The sequence below is a fragment of the Leiobunum rupestre genome, chromosome 2 (assembly GCF_980474605.1).
Source record: "Leiobunum rupestre chromosome 2, qqLeiRupe1.1.hap1, whole genome shotgun sequence".
Classification (NCBI taxonomy): Eukaryota; Metazoa; Arthropoda; class Arachnida; order Opiliones; family Sclerosomatidae; genus Leiobunum; species Leiobunum rupestre.
The window spans coordinates 16,903,709-16,924,743 of NC_143385.1; positions in this window are offsets into that span (position 1 = coordinate 16,903,709).

Below are 21,035 nucleotides of genomic sequence, written 5' to 3' on the forward strand. Positions count from 1 at the left end.
CGAACCGATTTACCAGAAATTGAAAACATTACGGTTCAACGGCACATTTCGCAAGCTAATGCTACAGACATTAGCCTGCATGGATTTTGTGACGCATCGGAGAAAGCGTACGCAGCTGCCGTATACCTGAAGACGGTGAATAACAACGGACAAATCAAAATACAACTGATCGCTGCGAAAACAAGAGTCGCTCCGCTCAAACAAATCACACTTCCGAGACTGGAATTATCTGGTGCATTACTTTTGGCTTCTCTGATTCAACTGATCAGGGAGTCATTGAGATTGGATATAGCTGATGTTCATTGCTGGTCGGACTCAACAATCGTCCTAGCTTGGTTGAAAGCTCCACCGCAACGTTGGAAAACGTTCGTAGCCAATCGAGTGTCAGAAATCCACGAGAAACTACCGAGAGCGCAATGGCATCACATTTCAGGAGATAGCAACCCTGCAGATTGCGCTTCTCGAGGAATATCCGCTAGCGAACTGGGAAATCATGGTCTCTGGTGGCATGGACCGCAGTGCCTTATTTTCGCCGCAACAACGCAAGAACTACATGAACTCTCAGAGCCAAATGAATGTTTATCCGAGGAAAGACGAATTATAATCGTTAGTAACACATCATCAAATGGATTTCACGCTCCTTTCCAAATTTTCAGCGCTTAAAAAACTCATTCATATCACCGCCTACATTCTACGTTTTGTCTTCAATTCGCGAAATGCGACAGAATTGAGGATTACTGGACCTTTATCGAAGGAAGAGAACGAAAAGGCGCTATCCCATTGGATTCGGGTCGTCCAAAGCAACAGTTTTAACGAAGAGATAGCTTGCCTTAAACAAAACAAGGAATTACCACGGAAAAGTAAAATCCTTTCGATGCGTCCGTACATCGATCAAGATGGGATTCTTAGAGTTGGTGGCAGACTTTGCCACTCCAACTTACCATACGAACAAAGGCATCCGGCACTGTTACCGAGACAGAGCAAATTAACAGAACTTCTAATACAACACGAGCACGAAAAACATTTTCACGGAGGTGCTCAACTACTAACTTCTGTCTTACAGAAACGTTATTGGATCGTCGGTCTTCGTGATGCCATACGTTTCCATATCAGAAGATGTGTTTCATGTGTACGACAGCAGGCAGTCACTGTAAAGCAACTTATGGGCGATTTACCACCAGCGAGAGTAAATCCTGCTCGGCCATTTTTGAAGTGTGGAGTCGACTACGCAGGACCATTTACCCTTAAACTAATGAAGGGACGAAGTCACCTCAGGTTTAAGGGATACATTGCCGTCTTCGCTTGCTTTACCACAAGATCAATTCATCTTGAACTTGTCAGTGACATGACCACCGAAGCATTTCTGGCAGCATTGAAACGCTTTGTTGCTCGACGAGGAAAATGCGCCGATATTTACAGCGACTGTGGAACCAACTTTACAGGAGCCGATCGAGAGATGAAAACATTCATCAAATTCATAGTCTCTACAAACAACAACGATCAAGTATCACGATGGCTCGCAGACGAAGGAATTAATTGGCACTTCAACCCGCCTGCAGCGCCACATTTTGGAGGCCTCTGGGAAGCCGGGGTGAAGTCCGTCAAGTATCATCTGAAACGAGTTCTTGGCACCATGGTTCTAAACTTTGAAGAAATGCAAACGCTTCTTTGCCAAATCGAAGCTTGCTTAAATTCACGTCCTTTAACGGCGTTAAGCTCGGATCCAAACGACTTCAATGCGTTGACACCTGGACATTTCCTAATCGGAGATGCGCTCACCGCAATACCCGAACCAGATCTCACTTCTGAAAACGTCAACCGCCTGTCACGTTGGCAATTGGGCCAACAAGTACTGCAGCACTTTTGGAACCGTTGGCGAAATGAATTCCTCTCTCGCCTTCAACAACGTCCAAAGTGGACTACACCAAAACCGAATCTACGAGTCGGCGACTTGGTCTTGCTCAAAGATGAAGATTTACCTCCAACCAAGTGGAGAATGGCAAGAATCACTGAACTTCATCCAGGACAAGACAATCAAGTTCGCGTCGTAACTGTCAGAACCTCTGACAAATCACTGAAAAGACCCGTAGTTAAATTATGCCAGTTACCACTAGACTGATTTTAATTGTATTCAAACTGTTTACTAAGGGTTATTTATGTATGCAAATGTAACTTTTCGGACTTTTACTATCTCATTTGAAATTCGTTATTTCAAGGCGGGCGGAATGTTCGGTTGTACACATCGTAATTTTGTATAGTACATCTACCTATATTCGTTTTCAAATGTTTATATAGCGCACGCGCGCGTGAAAGTGAGTTTTTGGTTGCTGTTAAAAAAGGTGTTATTTTTCGCGTGTAAAAATAAATTAACGGCCAGTTCTGTTTTGAAATAAGAGGAAAAAGGTTTACCGGTTTTTATGTCGGAAAAGTTCGCGTCTTTTATTTCGCTGTTCACGACAGTGCTAGTTAGGGTATTCAATTAATAGCCAAACGGTTTTTGCCATTTTGATATAATAAACTTCAACACCAACAGCCTCCACCTAACAAGTTGGGACAACCAAATCTGGTACACGTATTACGCAAATAACCAAAATTGTATCAATAGAAGCATAATTGAAGTCAAAGTTATTTGCTAGGTAAAAGTTGGTAATGGAGGAGGGAGAGAATGAAGTTCAAAAGTAGGTTAATTTTTTTACCCCTCGACGGAAACGCTACCGCCATCTAGCTTCGTTTAAAAAAAAAGACGGTAGAGCAAACCAGAAAGTAAGTCCATTGTCCATCCTAGTCCAGCCTTGCCTTCTATGTGGTATATCTCGATAGCAGCATTCAGAAAATCTTTAGCTCGGGGAAACATAGGAAGTGGCTTAAAAAATTAAAAATTAAAGCAAGTGGCGGCTCTATCAAAAAAAGTAAAAAAAAGTTTACAAAGTGCTTCTAAGTGGCAGCACCTTCCGGGCACCTAAATTGAAAAAGCGAGTTGTCTGCCATCTATTGGCCCTAAATGGGTTCGAGTGTGCAATAACTGGTGGCTTTACCGGGGAGTCGGGGTCCGGCTCTTGTAACCCATAAGGGCGGTGGCGCACTGGGAGATGTTAGCTCTGATCAAATGGTCCTATCTCCACCTCCGACTTCGGTCAGGTTTGGGCTGGATACTGAACTTCGGTTCAGGCTAACGGAGAGGGTCCAGGCAAAATGGCCGCCTCGGCGGATTGGGTAGCCTGCTGTGGGGCGGCGAGCCTCCATATGCGGGCACGGCGGTCCTGTTTCCCGGCCTTTTGGGGCCCACCGGATCTCCGGTGCCAGCTGTGCCGGGTTACTTGGGCTGCTGTGTGCTCGTCGTTCCCCTTTAGGAGCTCTTTCCAAAGGGTTTGGCTCCTTACCTTCATAGGTAGGGTGTCGGCTGGAGTTGCTATAGCATCCATTCTAAATCCCACTGCTATGTGCGAAGTGGGGATTGGTCCACCCATTGCTGCACCTTCTGCTGGGTTGAGTGGCTTGCGTCAAAGGTGAGACCATCAGTAGTAGGGTTCTGCTACCCATGCTGGATTTGTCACCTGTCCGGGCTTGGGGACGCTGGCGTAGGGCACTATGATGATAGGCCTCCGGTGGTATGGTCTTTGTTACTAGGTACACCGGGATATAAATTCTGAAACACTGTCTGCCATCTATTGGCTTCCCGAAACCACGTGTTCAATAAGTTAATTATCACGTGATTCCGGAAAGCCAATCAACGCCAGACGCTCCCAATTTGCGCCACCTTTTAGGCCAGATTTTTCTGCTAAATTAATACGCTAACGACCTCTAGTGCGTGCGAATGCAACTAGGCATGAGTTGGCACTTCTTTTCTTCACTCGTAATAACATCCGTTTCTATGCAAGAAAAGATTATGGCAAGGGACAGTGGCCGACTGGGTCTAATATTTTGGGTTGCCAGAAGACAAACTTTAACAACTATAACGCTATCATGTTTGAGGGGCCCACTTCATGAACGGTCCGTAGGGCCCACCTGCCATCGGGCAGGTTCACTCTATGGCCAGTCCACCACTGACAAGAGGGGAGGACTACCCCATCTATTGGTCAGATAAAGAAGTTACTCGGATGTTTATTAATGTTGAATGCAGACAGCTTTAGTTGTGTCAATAAACATTAATTTCGCGCATATTTACCCCCATGGTTTGCCAAAATCTACCAATTTTTAACGTATTGTTTTTCTTTTTTAAATCATTAAAACATATTTCAAATAACAATAAAATTAAAAAAATTGACATTGATTAGCATAAATGTTACACTACTAACATTTCCTAAAGACTTTAAATTAAGATCATGCGGTTTTTACAAGATAATTTCCATAATCTCATTGCCATCTATCGCCGTTAAATATACTATAAGGATGGTACTTTTCTCAAAAAGGGGAAAGCAAAGCTGACGGCAGCGGTCACTGAGGTATGAGATTTCAGCCCCTCATAGCGAATGTGTCAGACATTGGTGAAGATCGCTTATGGAATTATGATCTAATTAAGATATATATCTGCAGGAGATGATCAAGATGACAGTGACGGGGATTATGTCAATGACAGTGAAAATTATTCTTATGAGACGGCCACTGACGATAGTTCCGAGCCCAGTGAGGACTCCAATGAGACCTTGGAGGATGCAGATAGAGCCCACCCAAATGGAGCCCACACAAATGGATACGTTCTGAGAAATTATTATTAAGGTATTCAAAAGTCATCTTAAAAAATATTGAAAAAACAATATAAAATGGAATTTAAATAAACGATTCAATTTGGTTTAACGGTAATTCGAACAAATGATTTAAAGCAAGTGGCGGTTTCACGTAAAGTAGCTCTTTTTACAATAGATGTCGCTAACTTAAAGGTATCCTTCGTGTTGATTGGATCCTTTGTAAATTGTTCAATAACATAAATTACAGCAATTATAAACATAGTTTTTACACGGAATATATAATAAAGTCCACTAAATAGAGTATAAACTGTCTAACGATAATACTCTACAATGGCTCTCTGACGACGTTATCATTTGACTATTTCTTAGTTTAGATTCCTTTGCCATAAATAGATGGCACCACGCTCTCCAGAAAAGTGTTGTTTTTTTGAAAAATCCGATAGATTCATAGCCATCTCAAACAACAGCGGCCTTTTCATAATACAGGTGGCAATGATAGAGCCACCACTTGCTTTAAATATTTTTAGAAATTTAATAATTCAACCTTATAAAATACTTATTGTTTTTAAAAAGGTATTTTAATAGTAATTTTTTTAACAGTCTTCCCTTAACACTGGTAAAGGAACGTTTTTGGGTAACTAAGGGTGGTTGAAAATTTTACTCAACGGAAAAAAACTAGAAGGCGGAATTGGCGTTGTAGTTGTAGTTCCAGCATTCAGATGGCGCTTTAATTTCTACATCTTACATTATACGCGGTTTTTGAATTACTGCCTGGAAATTAAGATTGCTTATTGCATTTAGCGTGGCTAATACGATGGTTTTGGTACCACCTCTTTGGCGTGGTTAATGTACTAATTGATTTAGTTCCACCTATTAAGCGTGGTTAATATAGCGGTTTTGGTTCCACTTATTTAGAGTAGTTTCTATGTTTGTTTTGGTTCCACTTATTTAGCGTGGCTAATATGGTTGTTTTGGTTCCACTTATTTAACGTTGATCGTATTGTTGATTTGGTTCCGCTTGTTTAGCGTTGTTCATAGAGGTCTTTAGGTTCCACCTATTTAGAGTGATTATTATGATGAATTTGGTAGCAATAGCGAATAAGAAATGGAAAAATTAACGTACTTATTAACGACCAAACTAAAATCGCTTTATTAACCACGCTTAATAAGATAAGCCAAAACCACCATATTAGCCACACTTAATAAGTGGAAAGAAATCAACCATATGAATAACGCTAAATAAGTGGAACCAAAACAACCATATTAGCCACGTTAAATAAGTGGAACCAAATCCACCATATTAACCACGCTAAATAAGTGGAACCAAAACAAACATAGAAACTACTCTAATTAAGTGGAACCAAAACAGCTATATTAACCACGCTTAATAGGTGGAACTAAATCAATTAGTACATTAACCACGCCAAAGAGGTGGTACCAAAACCATCATATTAGCCACGCTAAATGCAATAAGCAATCTTAATTTCCAGGCAGTAATTCAAAAACCGCGTATAATGTAAGATGTTGGAATTAAAGCGCCATCTGAATGCTGGAACTACAACGATAACGCCAATTCCGCCTTCTAGTTTTTTTCCGTTGAGTAAAATTTTCAACCACCCTTAGTTACCCAAAAAACGTTCCTTTACCAGCGTTAAGGGAAGACGGTTAAAAAAATTACTATTAAAATACTTTTTTAAAAACATTAAGTATTTTATAAGGTTGAATTATTAAATTTCTAAAAATATTTAAAGCAAGTGGTGGCTCTATCATTGCCACCTGTATTATGAAAAGGCCGCTGTTATTTGAGATGGCTATGAATCTATCGGATTTTTCAAAAAACACCACTTTTCTGGAGAGCGTGGTGCCATCTATTTATGGCAAAGGAAGCTAAACTAAGAAATAGTCAAATGATAACGTCGTCAGAGAGCCATTGTAGAGTATTATCGTTAGACAGTTTATACTCTATTTAGTGGACTTTATTATATATTCCGTGTAAAAATATTGTTTATAAATGCTGTAATTTATTTTATTGAACAATTTAAAAAGGATCCAATCAATACGAGAAAATGCATGAATTCTAAAGGGTTGCGTTCTCCTGGTGCGTCTGTTGCTCCTGGGTTAATCTAAAGAAGAATAAAAATAATTTACAAAAACTTAAGTGTAAAATGAAATTAAAAATTTTTACGAAAATATTGTAGGATTAAATACATTATTACTTGCTTAAAATTGTATTTTATTGTGAATTTCATATTAAGAGCACGTACATATTGACAAAACTCGGATAAAGTTCAAAATGGGGCTAAGAAAAAATAAAGGTACAGATTACATGCATCACTCAAATCCGCAAGAGCAAACGTCTCCAGTCATTCCATCGGAACAACAAATAATTTCGAAATCCAATGACACGGAATTGGCGCAATCATCACCCATGCTGCAGGGGCATAAAAAATACAGAACATCATCGTCAAGAAACTGCGCGCATATTGCCGCAGCGGAACTGGGACAGGAAATTCAGTGCTCTCTGAAGTACGTGTGCATTCTAAAACAATAGAAAAAAAATACGGAATGAGATCCAAATATCAGATGGTTTTCATGAAATCAATCCAACAATCTATGTGTGATCTTGCGCATTGATTATTAGTCAGATTACCGAAAACCTTTTCTAAAAATGGGTCTCGAAATTTTTAAGTAAGTGTACCCCAAATTAAGGACCCACGAGCAGAGAAAACTCTAAGTACTAGATTTTAAAAAACTTTTTTTTATTAAATGATATAATTTTCCATTTTTTGCTTAAAGCAGATTTAACGGAAGCCTAGCAGACGAAAATCCATCAGATAATAACCTTCTCTTTTTGGCCGCTAATTAACGCTGCGGATTAATGGAAAAGGCTAATTGAGTTCCCAATTGGGAACATGGGTTCAAAGCCAAACACGAATAACTTGAGCGCGTCTTCCCTTAATTATTTGCAACCCTTTTTCCGGGATGTGTCCGTAAGACGGTTTTTTCTGATAAGTGAAACCAATAACAGATGCAAATAGCGGAGCTATAGCATTACTTATTTCTTCTGTTTGCGAAAATGCATTATGAAATGCCACCAGGAAAATTACGCAGGTAACAAAGAAAGTCATCTTTAGCCTGAAATAAACAATTTAATTTTTTTAAAGAAACCGATTGACTCAACAGTTTAAAAACTTTCAATTTCTCTCTTGGGTATATTTGAATTATATTGAGCTTATAAGAAAATCTGTTTCGTGCATTCTGCTCTACTTAACACGAAATTATAACTAGGTTTACAGATTTTACACATGGAGATTCTATTCCAACGCGACCCAATCACCGGAAGGACACAAAGAGCTTAGCTCCCGCCGTTCACCCGCGCCTATCCCGTTCCTCCCCCACCCGCGCCTCTCCCCCATCTCAATCACCAGAATTTCTAATCACCAGAATTTCTAATCACCAGAATTTCTAATCACCAGAATTTCTAATCACCAGAATTTCTAATCACCAGAATTTCTAATCACCAGAATTTCTAATCACCAGAATTTCTAATCACCAGAATTTCTAATCACCAGATTCTCCTTCACGGGTTGCTTTCCCCCATCTCAATCACCAGAATTTCTAATCACCAGATTCTCCCGTTCACGGGTTGCTTTCCCCCAACCCCCCATTCACTGGATACTTTATCTCTCGTTCACCAGCTCCTTTCCCCCATTGCTTTCACCCCTTCTAATCACCAGTTGCTTTCCCCCATCTCTAGGCAATAAAAACAACCATAATTGTTATCTCTCATACTATCGATCCCAATCGCTAGAAATTGGCTTTTTCCCCATTCGCTATAAATCGCAGCAGTTTGCCAGAATTAGTTTTATCTCTCCGAAATAATTTATGTACCCAAAATTGGACCGCCAGTTTATTATTCTTTTTAGGGGAATCTCTACGGGAGTTTAACATTACAATAAAGCTAAAAGGTCTAGTTTGGGGTACATTTGGTCCGAAATGGGGTACATAGGGCCGAAAATGGTGACTTTGGTCGTTTTTGGGGTACATTTGGTCCATTTTGGTCCATTTTTGGGTACATCCCTGCTTTCCCCCATCCCCATTCTCCAAAATTAGTTTTCCTCGCGCAGATATCTGGAGATTAGATTTTTACCCGTTTGCTTATCGCTTTCGAACCCCTTAATTTCTAATCTCTAGGCAATAAAAACAAGTTATTTACATTTAATTTTTTATTTTAGAACTTTGTTTTACATGTTAGTAGGTACTATCAGATATTCCATTAGATGGTTATCTTGTACATTACACAATTAAAACAAATTAAAGTAGTTAAGTTTACAGGCATTTAAATGGGGTGAAACGATCTCCTGCAACTTAATTTAATTAAAAGTTCTAACTCACGTATTTGTAGTGTTTAGCAACAGTATCGTCTGACATCCGAGGGACAGTCACAAACGTCTTCTTCTGGTACAGGTGAGAAGCTTTTGTCAGAGACCGTAGTTGCTTTTGGCGTCGGGGGAATGTCCCATTCTAGCGAAAGGTACTTTTTTTCCGATGGTGAATTATCCCTAGCCGGACAGTTTGGAAAGAATCTAGCATGTTCAAGTTCTGGTACGTCTCCTGATTTCCATCCTTCTAATACGCCATGGCATTTGTAACATCGTACTTCATCGCCCTGCTGAATATAGTAGAATCCAGCCTTCGCTAGTTGCTCCTTAGTGACGTGCGGATTTTTCCAGTGACGAAACGTTTCAAGTCGATACACTTCAATGTCCATAGCTGATCTAGACCAAATACGTTCTATAGTTTCAAATGATACATTCTCTAAGCCTACATTTACCCCTAAGTCTACTAAACCTAATTTTATCAATATGGTTAAATTTCTACGCTAAAATTATCAATATAAACGCTTTTTTCAATATGCAAATTGTTTTAAATATGTCTAAAAATATAGTCTATTACCAAGAAAAAATAGTAACTTACTTTACGGGTAGAAATCCTTTGTCGAGCTGTAGAAAAGACTGAGCGATCCGTCAGCAGGTCTTTACTCGTCAATGCGCCATAGAGAAATGACGCACGGAAGATTAATTTATTCCTATCTTGTTGAGAATAATTCATCACGTGATCTAAACTTCAAATAACCCTCAAATTCTATTGGCTGTCTCTCTCTGACAGTTTAAACTGCCTCTAATGATTGACGGCACATATTAACCCACTTGAGTATTTGGAAAAAACCCTTTGCTACTCGAAAGAGAGTTTTGGAAATACCACGTTGACGATATCAAAATCGAGCTCTCACTTCAAAATGTTTACGGAAAACAATCCTCTTGGAAAATTGAGTTACGTAGAAGATTGCTAAAAAATGGCTAAGTGTTATGTTTTTTTCAATAATGAGTCTTATTTTTTACATTTTAAAGTATTTATTAAGAGTGAAAAATCCTATGACTACACTGACGGCATATCTTAAGTACCGGTGGAAAAAAATCCATTGCTCAAAGTTCAGTTATCTTATTAAACGTGCGCGTGCACAGAAAAATGAACGAGTCACGTGATAGTAACTTAATTTCTACGCTAATCTTACCCCTACTAGACCTAATTTCTGTCTAATACATTTCCAATATATATATATAAAAGAATGCCTAAAAATTTCATTTTAAATATAATAAAATAGCCTAGCTGATTATTATTATTATAACTTACTTTTCAGCGTGACCTTCAATGACTATTCCCAATGCTAAGACTCTTTATTGAGATAACTAAGAATTGATTCCCATGACTACCCTGACGGCATATCTTAAGTACCAGTGGAAAAAAAATCCATTGCTCAAAGTTCAGTTATCTTATTAATCGGGTGCGCGCGCACAGAAAATGAAAGTCACGTGAGAATCGGTACGTCACTGAAAATAGTGGAAGTTTCATCACTAGAGTTCTTTTATCAATATATTTAATTAAGGATTATTTCAAAGTTTAGATGGCGCCATGGTTCTCAAAGCAGTGATATTAAAAGATCTCAACGGGTTGAATTGGAGAAACGCTAAAAATATTATCGACATATTCATTCTCCCTGAGTATAAATAAATAAATAAATAAATAAATACATTCTTGGCATAGTAGTAGGATTTTAAGAAAAAAATTAAATACGGAAAATCAATTATTTTATTTTAAAGGTTTTGTGATTTCTCACCAAACAATTTCAACATCTTCAATGTAGGCTATCACATCAGGGGCATCTCAAAAATCTTTTTCCTCTGATCTCCTAGTTTCTGCCTCTGTCTTTAGTATTTATAAATATGTTCCTATCCATAAACCATTTCCTAACTGGTGGACATTGATAACACTAAAAGTTTACTTATAATAATATGCTGAAATACATTTTCCAATACGCAAAAAATTAAAGCTAGACCTAAAAACCTGTAAAGTGTAAATAGTTAAGACTAAATTTCTAAGCCTAGCCCATGAAAGTACATTTTCCGTAAATCATATCCTAACATGAATGCATTTGTTAAGAATAAATGTTTTTTTTTTAAATATGCTAATTAATTTCGTAAACAAGCATAAATTTTAGTTCGCCCTTCCTCCAAAATATCTAATAGAGCTAGTACATTCTCGATAAATATACATGTTCTTGGGGAATAAGAGACGTTTTTTATCAAAGTAAGCCAAGTTTAAAGCTTATTGTCATTGGTTCCATAACAAAAACCACATTCGGATCAAAATAAATTTATTTATTTTATTTTTATACAGATTTTTTTTCATTTTTTTTTGCCTTAATTTCAATTTTGGGAGTCGGTACCCGTTTCACCGAAGATGAAGATGCTTCGTTTTATTCAGCGTTGGGTAAATCGCCGTGTAAAAAAACATCTAGCATTGCATTAACTTTTTCCTCGTCCTCGTCCGAGACCCCTACAATACGTCTCTCGATCTATAAAGTAAAGAAATCAAAATAATAAGCTAAACGATAATCCATACCTTCTATTCACTAGTTCAATTTATCACTGTCTCATATATCCACTATCGTACATACATACATACATACACTAACTTACTAACGCTTTATGTTGTATAATCAAAGTTTTGAATCGAATAATAATAATAATAATAATAATTAGATCAAAACAAATTTCAAGCTTACGTTAATGTATTCCCTTGAGTGAGGGCCCAATCTTTGAAAAATCTTCTCAATGACGACATGGGTAGCTAGATGGACGTCGATGTAACCTTCGTCCTCTTGCAGGTTCAATTCACGTAAATACCAGTTTTTATATTTTCTTAACATTATTTCTAACGTTCTAAACGAAAATTGTTTTTCGTTTGGCATATCAGGCTTAAAAGAAAACCTAAGAACTGCTTTAGTTACACGCATATCCACGTTATTTTCCATAGCTAATATTTAGCCCTTAAACTTGCTCGTAATTACGAAGAATGTAAAAATGTAGAATGCTCGCTCCTATATTTATGCCAAATCAGAAATCACTTGAAATAATAACTTCATTTGGTACTTAAAAACGGTGAGAGGAGGGAGGAGGGGTTTGGTAATTTATAAATTTTTATAATCAAGTGTACCATAGCAAAAGTATATAAATAATACAAGAAGTGCACTAATTATTATTTTCGCTCGCCAGGTAATTTCGTTTGATTTCCGTTTCGCACGGACGCAGATAACATGGTAACGCGACTACAGCGAACCGATAAAGCTAATTAATAAAATATTGTCAACCATTTGATATTAGAAATGTTAAAATAAAACTTTTACAGATAAATCTAATTTATAAAATATTGCCAATTGAGGGTTTGCAAGTTAGTTTGATTATAGGTTTTGAGTGTTAGAATAGAAATAACGCTAAATACAGGGTTAAATTCAATTCAAAATAAAAGACCATGACAATAAAAAATAACCTTTAAAATATAAATCGCGAAGAAAATGAAGTAACGCGACTTTTAAAATTAGTATAAAATGTTTAATCCCTCTGAAAACGTGAAAATTCATATAGGACAAAACCCAAATACATGTTTACTGAGCTTAGCACTCTACTTTTTCAATCCTCTATTCTCAATGGTGGCCTCTATTTTTACCATCGTCTGCTTCGTAAACTTTATGGATGCATTGGAAGGGCTCAAATTAAGCTAAGTGGGTACACTTCTTGTTTAATTTATATACTTCTAACCATATTAAAGTATCAATTTAAATAAAGTTATTGAAAGATTGAAGCATTTTTTTTGTATACTTAGATGGAATCATATATTACCTACTTTATCAAGTCAAAGTTTAGTAAATTATACCCAGGATATAAGTTATCATGTTGACTTATAACCCTAACTTAATAATTTAAGCAATTCTTTTCTCTCTCTCTCTCTCTCTCTTAAAGAAATCTTATTGTAATAAGCTTAAAAATTTAGGAATAAACTTATATTATAGGATGAAGAAAAGTCAATAGACATTTATTTGTAAATTATTCGCAATTTTATTTATTTATTTATCTATTTATAAAACGAACTACAGTTCGGTCTCTGGGAGGCTTAGGGTAATGACAGCATCCCATGAAATCGAACGCTGAGCACTCCTCCCGTCGACGGCTTCTCTTCGACCCTCTTCTTCCACAGTACGTACAGCGGAGATGGGGTGGGAACTCCTTTATAAGATGCCCAGGGATGTGTTTGGTATAGACATTACCATGTCGAAAAATTACTCCCATTTGATAATGCGCGCACTCTCGACCCCAGCAAAAGAAGAGTCCTCCGCCTCTTACTGCCAATTCTTCCGTACATTCGCCGCAGTGAAAGCAAATCATAGATTCGTTTGTCGTACCGACGTACTCATTTCCCGAGGCCAAAGTTATGGAAATAGGATCCATTACTATAAAATTAGTAAGAATGAATGATTGAATATAATATATATACAAAGTTTAGAATTTACAATTGACGTATATCTACGTACTTAGTCCCTCGAGCCGATTCCGAAACAATTCGAATTGGCTGTTTTCTTAATACTATCTCTCAATTTTTCTGTTTACCCTTTTTATACTCGAAAAAAAACAATTTACAACTGACATCATAATTATAAACTGGGGGCGGGGGTAGAAGAGAAAACTTTTCGAAAACCAATCAAATTTAGTTATATCAAAATCAAAACAGTAGTCCTCCAAATTGGTAGTCAAACCAAAAAATAAGTAATTAAAAATTTAAACTATATTCAAATTTTCCTAATGAATCATTATCGAACATAGGGCTCTAGAAATCGTTATCATACTCGTATCTTATTAAACGGTACAGATGTTTGCGAAACAATTTTGGTCAGGGACACTTTACGTGTTTCACTTTATCGATTTAAAATCATAGTTTTAAGCAAAATCGTAAAACTAAGTACTTACTTTCTTAATTACAAGTACGCTAGGACGTCGCTCGTAAATTGCTTAGCTTAATCAACTTTTTTCCTGTATCGGATTTCAGGAATGGAATGGTTTTATAGTACAAAAATGACCCTCTTTTATACGAGATGAGAAGTATGTGGGCACTTAAAAAATTAGATACCACAAATGATTATTTCGCTGTATACTTAAGTTATTTCTAAAAAAAAATATTAAAATCAACTTAAGTACCCCTGTACTACCTTCTTTGTTTTCGAATTTCAGATAGCAAAACAACACTTAAGTTGAATTCCTTTTATTAAAATTGATACTTTAATATGGTTAGAAGTATATAAATTAAACAAGAAGTGTACCCACTTAGCTTAATTTGAGCCCTTCCAATGCATCCATAAAGTTTACGAAGCAGCCGATGGTAAAAATAGAGGCCACCATTGAGAATAGAGGATTGAAAAAGTAGAGTGCTAAGCTCAGTAAACATGTATTTGGGTTTTGTCCTATATGAATTTTCACGTTTTCAGAGGGATTAAACATTTTATACTAATTTTAAAAGTCGCGTTACTTCATTTTCTTCGCGATTTATATTTTAAAGGTTATTTTTTATTGTCATGGTCTTTTATTTTGAATTGAATTTAACCCTGTATTTAGCGTTATTTCTATTCTAACACTCAAAACCTATAATCAAACTAACTTGCAAACCCTCAATTGGCAATATTTTATAAATTAGATTTATCTGTAAAAGTTTTATTTTAACATTTCTAATATCAAATGGTTGACAATATTTTATTAATTAGCTTTATCGGTTCGCTGTAGTCGCGTTACCATGTTATCTGCGTCCGTGCGAAACGGAAATCAAACGAAATTACCTGGCGAGCGAAAATAATAATTAGTGCACTTCTTGTATTATTTATATACTTTTGCTATGGTACACTTGATTATAAAAATTTATAAATTACCAAACCCCTCCTCCCTCCTCTCACCGTTTTTAAGTACCAAATGAAGTTATTATTTCAAGTGATTTCTGATTTGGCATAAATATAGGAGCGAGCATTCTACATTTTTACATTCTTCGTAATTACGAGCAAGTTTAAGGGCTAAATATTAGCTATGGAAAATAACGTGGATATGCGTGTAACTAAAGCAGTTCTTAGGTTTTCTTTTAAGCCTGATATGCCAAACGAAAAACAATTTTCGTTTAGAACGTTAGAAATAATGTTAAGAAAATATAAAAACTGGTATTTACGTGAATTGAACCTGCAAGAGGACGAAGGTTACATCGACGTCCATCTAGCTACCCATGTCGTCATTGAGAAGATTTTTCAAAGATTGGGCCCTCACTCAAGGGAATACATTAACGTAAGCTTGAAATTTGTTTTGATCTAATTATTATTATTATTATTATTATTCGATTCAAAACTTTGATTATACAACATAAAGCGTTAGTAAGTTAGTGTATGTATGTATGTATGTACGATAGTGGATATATGAGACAGTGATAAATTGAACTAGTGAATAGAAGGTATGGATTATCGTTTAGCTTATTATTTTGATTTCTTTACTTTATAGATCGAGAGACGTATTGTAGGGGTCTCGGACGAGGACGAGGAAAAAGTTAATGCAATGCTAGATGTTTTTTTACACGGCGATTTACCCAACGCTGAATAAAACGAAGCATCTTCATCTTCGGTGAAACGGGTACCGACTCCCAAAATTGAAATTAAGGCAAAAAAAAATGAAAAAAAATCTGTATAAAAATAAAATAAATAAATTTATTTTGATCCGAATGTGGTTTTTGTTATGGAACCAATGACAATAAGCTTTAAACTTGGCTTACTTTGATAAAAAACGTCTCTTATTCCCCAAGAACATGTATATTTATCGAGAATGTACTAGCTCTATTAGATATTTTGGAGGAAGGGCGAACTAAAATTTATGCTTGTTTACGAAATTAATTAGCATATTTAAAAAAAAAACATTTATTCTTAACAAATGCATTCATGTTAGGATATGATTTACGGAAAATGTACTTTCATGGGCTAGGCTTAGAAATTTAGTCTTAACTATTTACACTTTACAGGTTTTTAGGTCTAGCTTTAATTTTTTGCGTATTGGAAAATGTATTTCAGCATATTATTATAAGTAAACTTTTAGTGTTATCAATGTCCACCAGTTAGGAAATGGTTTATGGATAGGAACATATTTATAAATACTAAAGACAGAGGCAGAAACTAGGAGATCAGAGGAAAAAGATTTTTGAGATGCCCCTGATGTGATAGCCTACATTGAAGATGTTGAAATTGTTTGGTGAGAAATCACAAAACCTTTAAAATAAAATAATTGATTTTCCGTATTTAATTTTTTTCTTAAAATCCTACTACTATGCCAAGAATGTATTTATTTATTTATTTATTTATTTATACTCAGGGAGAATGAATATGTCGATAATATTTTTAGCGTTTCTCCAATTCAACCCGTTGAGATCTTTTAATATCACTGCTTTGAGAACCATGGCGCCATCTAAACTTTGAAATAATCCTTAATTAAATATATTGATAAAAGAACTCTAGTGATGAAACTTCCACTATTTTCAGTGACGTACCGATTCTCACGTGACTTTCATTTTCTGTGCGCGCGCACCCGATTAATAAGATAACTGAACTTTGAGCAATGGATTTTTTTTCCACTGGTACTTAAGATATGCCGTCAGGGTAGTCATGGGAATCAATTCTTAGTTATCTCAATAAAGAGTCTTAGCATTGGGAATAGTCATTGAAGGTCACGCTGAAAAGTAAGTTATAATAATAATAATCAGCTAGGCTATTTTATTATATTTAAAATGAAATTTTTAGGCATTCTTTTATATATATATATTGGAAATGTATTAGACAGAAATTAGGTCTAGTAGGGGTAAGATTAGCGTAGAAATTAAGTTACTATCACGTGACTCGTTCATTTTTCTGTGCACGCGCACGTTTAATAAGATAACTGAACTTTGAGCAATGGATTTTTTTCCACCGGTACTTAAGATATGCCGTCAGTGTAGTCATAGGATTTTTCACTCTTAATAAATACTTTAAAATGTAAAAAATAAGACTCATTATTGAAAAAAACATAACACTTAGCCATTTTTTAGCAATCTTCTACGTAACTCAATTTTCCAAGAGGATTGTTTTCCGTAAACATTTTGAAGTGAGAGCTCGATTTTGATATCGTCAACGTGGTATTTCCAAAACTCTCTTTCGAGTAGCAAAGGGTTTTTTCCAAATACTCAAGTGGGTTAATATGTGCCGTCAATCATTAGAGGCAGTTTAAACTGTCAGAGAGAGACAGCCAATAGAATTTGAGGGTTATTTGAAGTTTAGATCACGTGATGAATTATTCTCAACAAGATAGGAATAAATTAATCTTCCGTGCGTCATTTCTCTACGGCGCATTGACGAGTAAAGACCTGCTGACGGATCGCTCAGTCTTTTCTACAGCTCGACAAAGGATTTCTACCCGTAAAGTAAGTTACTATTTTTTCTTGGTAATAGACTATATTTTTAGACATATTTAAAACAATTTGCATATTGAAAAAAGCGTTTATATTGATAATTTTAGCGTAGAAATTTAACCATATTGATAAAATTAGGTTTAGTAGACTTAGGGGTAAATGTAGGCTTAGAGAATGTATCATTTGAAACTATAGAACGTATTTGGTCTAGATCAGCTATGGACATTGAAGTGTATCGACTTGAAACGTTTCGTCACTGGAAAAATCCGCACGTCACTAAGGAGCAACTAGCGAAGGCTGGATTCTACTATATTCAGCAGGGCGATGAAGTACGATGTTACAAATGCCATGGCGTATTAGAAGGATGGAAATCAGGAGACGTACCAGAACTTGAACATGCTAGATTCTTTCCAAACTGTCCGGCTAGGGATAATTCACCATCGGAAAAAAAGTACCTTTCGCTAGAATGGGACATTCCCCCGACGCCAAAAGCAACTACGGTCTCTGACAAAAGCTTCTCACCTGTACCAGAAGAAGACGTTTGTGACTGTCCCTCGGATGTCAGACGATACTGTTGCTAAACACTACAAATACGTGAGTTAGAACTTTTAATTAAATTAAGTTGCAGGAGATCGTTTCACCCCATTTAAATGCCTGTAAACTTAACTACTTTAATTTGTTTTAATTGTGTAATGTACAAGATAACCATCTAATGGAATATCTGATAGTACCTACTAACATGTAAAACAAAGTTCTAAAATAAAAAATTAAATGTAAATAACTTGTTTTTATTGCCTAGAGATTAGAAATTAAGGGGTTCGAAAGCGATAAGCAAACGGGTAAAAATCTAATCTCCAGATATCTGCGCGAGGAAAACTAATTTTGGAGAATGGGGATGGGGGAAAGCAGGGATGTACCCAAAAATGGACCAAAATGGACCAAATGTACCCCAAAAACGACCAAAGTCACCATTTTCGGCCCTATGTACCCCATTTCGGACCAAATGTACCCCAAACTAGACCTTTTAGCTTTATTGTAATGTTAAACTCCCGTAGAGATTCCCCTAAAAAGAATAATAAACTGGCGGTCCAATTTTGGGTACATTAATTATTTCGGAGAGATAAAACTAATTCTGGCAAACTGCTGCGATTTATAGCGAATGGGGAAAAAGCCAATTTCTAGCGATTGGGATCGATAGTATGAGAGATAACAATTATGGTTGTTTTTATTGCCTAGAGATGGGGGAAAGCAACTGGTGATTAGAAGGGGTGAAAGCAATGGGGGAAAGGAGCTGGTGAACGAGAGATAAAGTATCCAGTGAATGGGGGGTTGGGGGAAAGCAACCCGTGAACGGGAGAATCTGGTGATTAGAAATTCTGGTGATTGAGATGGGGGAAAGCAACCCGTGAAGGAGAATCTGGTGATTAGAAATTCTGGTGATTAGAAATTCTGGTGATTAGAAATTCTGGTGATTAGAAATTCTGGTGATTAGAAATTCTGGTGATTAGAAATTCTGGTGATTAGAAATTCTGGTGATTAGAAATTCTGGTGATTAGAAATTCTGGTGATTAGAAATTCTGGTGATTAGAAATTCTGGTGATTAGAAATTCTGGTGATTAGAAATTCTGGTGATTAGAAATTCTGGTGATTAGAAATTCTGGTGATTGAGATGGGGGAGAGGCGCGGGTGGGGGAGGAACGGGATAGGCGCGGGTGAACGGCGGGAGCCAAGCTCTTTGTGTCCTTCCGGTGATTGAGAATGAAATTCTCAATCACCGGATGGACACCCTTCTCTCTTAAATGTTGTCATATCATTTAATGTCTCATTTTGCTCTTCGAATTTCATACCGTATGCGCTTTTGTTTGGGTTGCTGTCATACTTTGAGTAACTATTCATTATATCGAACCTTTTGTTCATTCTTTCTAAAAATTCTGCAGTTGCCTTTTGCTCCTCCGGTATTATCTTATTATTTGGCTTTAATCTATTTACGACTGTGGCAACAGTGTGAGATAGTAATTCGGCAGCCAACCTAACATTCTGTCTCGCAGACTGTACACATTTTAAGTGTAATTTTGTGATTTTGTGGCAAGACTTTAATTCCTTATCACCATTCTGAAATAATAATTGCACTGGCTCTTTTGAAATTTTGACTTCATTATATATAAATCCATAATCTAGAAACCAATTCCGGATAAGTTTGAGTTAATGAGGGACATCGGCGAAGCAATATACAGGATCATTGGGGCTCGCTGGATTGTAGAAATATTTTCTCTGGGTAGACACTCCGAGTGATCGCCAAAACCCCATATTGCTTGCGCCCATGTCACTAACACAAGCATGAACCTTAAATTCAGCTTTCTCTAGCTCTAGAATACAATTAAAGAAAATATCTTTCGTCATTTTTTGATCGAAAGCATAATATATTGGTTGTTTCCAACTAGAGAATAGGCCCCTAGCCATAATAACTTGCATATGACTATGCATACCTACAACTTTATCTCGTTTTGGGTCGTATTTGTAAGTCGATCGTAAATGTACTTCGTCGTATGTTAAAACTGTTATTTTGTCTATTAATGGAATATTTCTAGCACTAGCTTTCATCAGATTTATTAAATCACGCAATATACCCTCCGAAAAATCTAACTTAGCGGCATAACGTTTTAAAGTAGAAATATGTGGAAGGGGTATATTCATTTGGCTTTTCATATATAAATAGGAGCGTTTGCTGAAATATCTCAGAGCAAATGCATTTGCTAGGTCCTCTTTCCCCCAAACAACTTGTTTGTTCCCCTTTAACATTTTAACTTGACTTTTCGAGAAAACTTTGTTTAAAATAGTTTTACTTTCAAACTGAAGTTTAGACATTGTTTCGTTTTCTTTTCTTAATTTAATATTTTACCTTTGGAGTCTAATGACTTCCATTTGTGACATTTTTAAATCGGTACGTAAGATGCGTTTAGCTTTGTCGGACATAATTAATTTTTAAAGGAGTTACTAACACGATTCTCTAACTTCTTAACTTTCAATTTAAGTTTAAAACATTTTTGAACGGCTTCGGACCTGTCACATCTACATTTCCTTTACTTATGTTTAAGATCTATAGAAGAGCAACTACATTTTTGAGTTAAAACTGCCTCATTATGTTCTTTGGGTCTGGTTAAAATAGTGTAGGTTTCGCTAATAGTTAAAGATCTATTTACATTATCACAATTTTTTTAATTTCTTCAAAAGTTGGCGAAATATCACCGTTTTCTTTAGGAAGATAAGACCTATCACAATTTAAAGAAGCGTTAGTAGCTTCTAACACTGGAGATTGGTTAAAGCTTTCTCCTAAATTAAAATTTTGTGATTTAAAATTTTTCTCACTTTGATTTACATGGTCATTACCTGTTTTTAAAGTTGAAAAATAATCACAGTTATCTTTAGGAATGGTAAAACTATCACAGTTATCTTTAAGAATGTTAAAACTATCACAGTTTTCTTTAGGAATGTGAAAACTAT